Genomic DNA, 6007 nt, shown 5'->3' with positions numbered 1-6007 from the left:
CAGAGCAGACCTAAGCACACAGTAGGCATTCAATAAATGCCAGTCGGCACTCAATAAATGCTAATCCAAAGACTCTGAGGAGGCTCCATCCACTGGGTTGACCTCTCTATGCCCGCAGTCATCCTACGCCCCAACCCATGCAGGCTCATCCCTCCTCTCAGGGCAAGCCGGGTTCAGATGGGCTGTTCTGAGGATGGGAACTGGCAGCTTCCAGGCACACTAGGCCACCTCCTGGCTCAGGGGAGTCTGGCTGGCCCGCATTCCTTTCTGTTCCGGGACCATGTGCTCACACAAGACTCCTTGAGATGGGGCAGTAGCTACCCCTGACCCTGCCTTTCACTGTGGGCAGGGGTCTGGGCAGAGCCAAGGAAATGGAGAAGGAGGCCTGCTGCAACTCTGTTCCAGATGCCATCCCAAAACATCATAGGCTCGGGGAACCACAGTTCTGCCAACTGGGAAATCCAAGATCAAGATCAAGTTGCCAGCAGATTCTGTGTCTGATGAGTTTCTGGGTTCATAGATGATTGTCTTTTCCCTGTGTTTTCACTTGGCAGAAAGACCCTCTGGGCCTCTTCTCTAAGGACACTAACCCCCATTCATGAGGGCTCCACCCTCAAGATCTAATCGCCTCCCAAAGGCCCCACCTCCAAATACCATCACCTTGGGGTTAGAATTTCAACATCTGAATTTGGGGAGGACACAGGTGTTCAGTCTATGGGCAGCATTTTTTTTACCCAGGGTTTCTGACCTGCTGCCCACCCCACACCTGGCATGTGCAGTACATCGTACTCAAAGCAGAAAACATGACACGTCGCACTGACTAGGCACCCAAACCCGGGCATACACCCTGTGTCCTGCTGTGTGTTTCTCACCCAAGGACAGGGGCATCGCTGGGACTAACAGACCCCAGAGGACCACCTGGGAGGTCCTCAGTGCGGTTCCCCAGGCTGGGGGGTGAGGAGAGGGAGGAGACAGCTCAGCCTGGCCACCACCTGGACCACCTGGCGAGGAAGGGCTCAGGACTCAGCAGAGGCGGAGTCATGGCTGTTCCCCAGCAGAATGAAGAGCTGTCCGGACACCACTCAGCTTCGTTCCGCCCCCTCAGCAATACAGTCTGAAGTTGAACACAGCGCAGGTCCCCCTTCCCAAGGACAATAGCCGCCACACGCTCCCCTCCACATGCACCTGTCCAGCCAGCCTCCCACCCCTCATTTCACACTCTGGGTGCCCAGCCTTCTGCCTCCCACAGACTTGGTCTCTCTTCATAACCCAGTCCCTGCCCTGAGCAAAGCTCCTAAGAGTTGTCCTTTCTTTCATGGGGCACCTGGGTGGCTCAGTCATTAAGCATCTGCCTTCAGCTCAGGTCATGATTCCAGGGTACTCAGATGAGCCCCACATCTGGCTCCCTGCTCTGCGGGAAGCCTGCTTTTCCCTCTGCCACTCCCCCTGTTTGTGCTCCCTCTCTCGCTGTGTCTCTCTCTGTCAAATAATAAATAAAATCTTAAAAAAAAAAAAAGGAAATGCAATGTTTTCCCACATTTCCAAGGCAATTAAAGGAAAATAAAAGAGTTGTCCTTTCTTATGTCCTGTCACCTGTCTTTGGCCTCTCTGCTCTGACACCCCCACCCCACTTCCTCTAGGGGCCTCTCCCCTGGCCTCATCCTCCCTGACCTTCTCAAGATTGGGGTCCCCATGCCCCGCCATCTTCCCACACCTCACAGACAAATGGGGGAAACCTTCCTGGGGGAGTCCGGTGAGGGCTCCATGGCCCACCCAGAGCTGTGCGCAGACAGGGCGGGGCTGGACACCAAGAACAGCCCATGGCTGAGAAATCACAGCCACGCCCCCGACAGGCATGAGTCCCTGCGAGGGAGGAGGACACCAAGTCTGTAAAGCGGGGAAGTGGTCACTTCCATAAGCCGCCTGGGGACATCAGCCGCTCTGAGACAGAAACCAAACTCCCTGTGCCAAACGTGGGGGTCTCAACAAGACTGAGGGCCCTCCAATCCAACTCTTGGTCCCAGGGTCATGAGTTCAAGTCCTTCACTGCATGTAGTTTACATTTTTTTTTTATAATTTTTTAAAAAAGATTTTATTTATTTATTTGACAGACAGAGATCACAAGTAGACAGAGAGGCAGACAGAGAGCGAGGAGGAAGCAGGCTCCCTGCTGAGCAGAGAGCGGGGCTTGATCCCAGGACCCTGGGATCCTGACCTGAGCCAAAGGCAGAGGCTTTAACCCACTGAGCCACCCAGGTGCCCGTAGTTTACTTTTTTTTTTTTTTTTAAAAGTATATTCAACAGGACTGAGGGTCCTCCAGGCAGGACACATGATGCAAGGACCCAGACCAACTGGACTAGCTCAGCAAAAAAGTGCCAGGCCACATCTGTGTATGGGATGGAGGGGTCCGGGCAGCAGGGGCTATTGGGCTCAGACCCGCCCCTCTGACAGCCTGTCTCCTCAGGCTTCCCCTACCTGGTTTTCGTCCCAGCCAGTGGCCGTCCCTGCTTAGAAGCAGACCCTCCCTTAAATTCTGCCCCTTTCCTGTCTGGTCTACCTGGAATGGCTCACACCTCACTTCTGGGCACACACACTCACTCCCTTCTGCTCTTCCCCTGTCCCAGGCCACTGGCACCACAGGGTCCTCCCCTAAGTCCTCACCCTCTCCCTCTGCATTTCTGCCTTGCAGTCCCTGCTGGTGTCCCAGAACACCTTATCCTCACCTTCCTCACCGTCCACCCACAACTCTCCTCTTGCCCCCTCCCCAGTGTGCTCCCAGAGGTCCCTGCCCTCACCTCTCTCTCTGAGCCGGCTGGGCCTCTGAGAGTCCCTGTCCATGCAGCACAATCCAGGCCCTAAGGACTCCCAGGACAGCATCTCCCAAGAGCTCCTAGGCCTCCACAGACAACTCACACCTGTCTCCCCAGTTCTACCTGGTTACCCAGACTGGTGCTCAACTCCCCCCACTCTGTCACTCTCACCTCCAGAACATTCTTTTCCTTACCACTGACCCAGCTCTGGTCTCACCACCTCTCTCCATGCTTCCAGTCTTGATCTTCCTAAAGAATAAATCAGTAGCCAGCGCCCCACCCCCACCCCCGCCACCCTAAACCCTGCAAGGGCTCCCCATGGCTCTTAAGGTAAAGCTCCAATTTTTTCCCAGCAATAAAATGGGGCTCCTCATGCTTCCTGGCTCTGCAGCCACCACATACATCCCCCTCACCCCCTCTGACTCACACTTTAGGTCCCAGTTTAAGACACCACCTCCTCCAGGAAGCCTCCCAAGATGTCAAGTTTAAGTTAGGGCTCCCCTCTACGCTCCCACAGCCCTTGTGGCTCCCCAGCCCAACACCAAACCCTGGGTTATGTGGGTACCTTCTGCTACTCTGGGGGTTCAGTGAGGCTGGGGTAGAGGTCTGTCTTCTATAACCAGCACAAGGGCCATGCACATGCCAGAAAACTGAAAAAGGAAAGACAGGATCCCCTTCAACCCACTGATCACTTTCCCCAGAGTACCAGCCCTGAATCACTCCCCTAGGGGACAGGCTGCCTCAGTGACCCCAAGCCTCTGTGCTGCCCATAGTAGGGGCCTGTGGCAGGAGCTTGTCTTGACTTTTCTTTCCCGGTCCACCTTCCACCCTACTCTGTCCGGGGGCTCCCTCTTCCAGGGCTTCTTGTTGGGCTTGGGGAATAGAAGGCAAAGGTAGGAAGTTGGAGAATGTGTGGGTGGGGCTGCTCCTCCCCTACTCCTTCCCCAAATTCCTGCCTGCCGTCAACACCACCCCTCTCCCAGCCACCCCTCTCCCAGGTCCCTTGCAGGGCTATATGCTGAGATATTGGGCCTTTATCTAGAGGGCCACAGGAGCGCATGACTTGAGAGATCCCTCTGGTGGACAGATCACAGGAACTGAACGGGACTAAGGCATGGGCCCACACCAGGTTTGAGTAACCATTCCCCACGTTGCCCCTGCAGGCCCATGGATGGAAAGGGCTCCCCATTTTTGTTTTTGTTTTTAAAGATTGTATTTATTTGAGATAGAGTGAGAGATAGAGCACGCTTGTGTGTGTGTGTGCACGCTTGCGGGCGCGCACACACGAGTGTGGGGGTGCCTAGAGGGACAGGGAAAAGCAGGCTCTCCACCCAGCAGGGAGCCCAACAGGCTGCTCAATCCCACCACTCCCCCCGGCACGACCTGAGCCGAAAGCAGACAGTAAACCAACTGAGCCACCCAGACACCCTGAAAGGGCTCCTCCTGATGTTAGCCCCCCAGTGATGCGCCAACCTAGGTGACCCCTTGAACCTATCTACAGCCCCGTAAACAGCCCTTGTATTGAACTCTTTTCGAACACCCAGCCCGATGGGAATGGGACCTTCACTTGTGCTGGGTGGCCCGGGTGTGCTGGGAGTTCCACGTGGGGCCCGCAGCCCAGAGCCACATCCAGTGATGCCCAGAGGCCCAGTCCTGACAGGGTGTGGGTGTCAGGGCGTGGGCGCGGCCCATCAGCCCGGGACTGAGCCTCAGGGACAAGAGGGGTGAGTGCTGTTAAAGAGAAAACTGCAGGCCCAGAAAGGTGCCCCTCAGACCAAGTCCCCAAACCAGGGCTTGATCCCCAATCTAATTGCGGTTTCAACCTCCGCCAGAAATGTGGTCTTAACCGGTCCGTCGGGAATTCTTGATGAGCGCCACTGAGTCTGCCACCCGCTGCTCTCCCACCCCCCCCCAAAGAGAGATGAGGTCATCTGCATGATAAGACATGGGCTTTGCCCACCCCCCCCCAAGCCAGGAGGCCTAGAACAATCCTTTTCTTTTGCTAATAACTTTCCTGCTTCTACCATCGGTCTACAGAAACCCTCCATCTGGTCCTACTCCTTGGAGCTCCCCCAACTCAACAGGTGGAGTGCTGCCCAGTTAACAAAGTGTTTAATTAAGCCAATTAGAGCTTTACATGTTACTCAGCTGAATTCATGTTAATTACCAATGCTACAGTAGAGGTCCTGGCCACCCCCTTCCACCCAGCACCTGGCCCCTTTCTTCCGCTTCAGAGGGCAGAAATGCCACATACTCACTAGCCCCTGTGTCCTTCGCCCGAGGGCAAGGGCCTTTGTCCAGGCCCAGCCAATCAAACGTACCCTCCCTGGAGTTCACTCGGGGGCTGGCGACCGGCAGCATGACTGCTGGGAGCCTACTTCATGGGGGCGGGCCGCCTGCAAGTGTCTGGGCCTACTGGGAGGAGCACAGAGATGTGATTTGGGCTGGAGACAAACTGTGTGGCTCTGTGTCTTGCCCTCTAGCCCCCTCGGCGGCTCTGGCAGCTACACAAGTTCGTTTTTAGAAATTTGCCTTCTTTGGGGCACCTGGGTGGCTCAGAGGGTTAAGCCTCTGCCTTCAGCTCAGGTCATGATCCCAGGGTCCTGGGATGGAGCCCCACATTGGGCTCTCTGCTCAGCAGGGAGCCTGCTTCCCCCTCTCTCTCTGCCTGCCTCTCTGCTACTTATGCTCTCTCTGTGTCAAATTAATAAATAAAATCTTCAAAAGAAAGAAAGAAATTCGCCTCCTTTGATTAAGTTGGGCAGAGTCCTGTTTCCTGCGACCGACAGAGGAGTTGTCCCCAGGGCCGGCAGGAGGTGTCCAAGCTGGACATTCATCTGGTGGGAGCTAAAGAAATCCAGCTAGGATAAAGGGAAAGGGCTCTAGCTAACCTGGCAGGCTGAAGCCCCCATTGAGGGTGTCGTTTAATACAAAAGAGATGCTCGTTGGGACACCTGGGTGACTCAGTGGGTGAAGTGTCTGCCTTCAGCTCAGGTCATGATCCCAGAGTCCTGGAATCGAGTCCCGCATCAGGCTCCCTGCTCAGTGGTGAGCCTGCTTCTCTCTCTGCCTTCTGCTCCCCCTGCTTGTGCTCTATCTCCCTCTGAAAAATAAATAAAATCTTTTAAAAAGAGAGAGAGACAGAGAGAGAGATGCTCTCAGTCTCTGCTTCCTGGCACCAGACCTCCTAAAACAC

Source organism: Martes martes (assembly GCF_963455335.1).
Source record: "Martes martes genome assembly, chromosome: 1".
NCBI lineage: Eukaryota > Metazoa > Chordata > Mammalia > Carnivora > Mustelidae > Martes > Martes martes.
The sequence above is the reverse complement of the archived record's forward strand: the minus strand, read 5'-3'. Positions refer to the sequence as shown.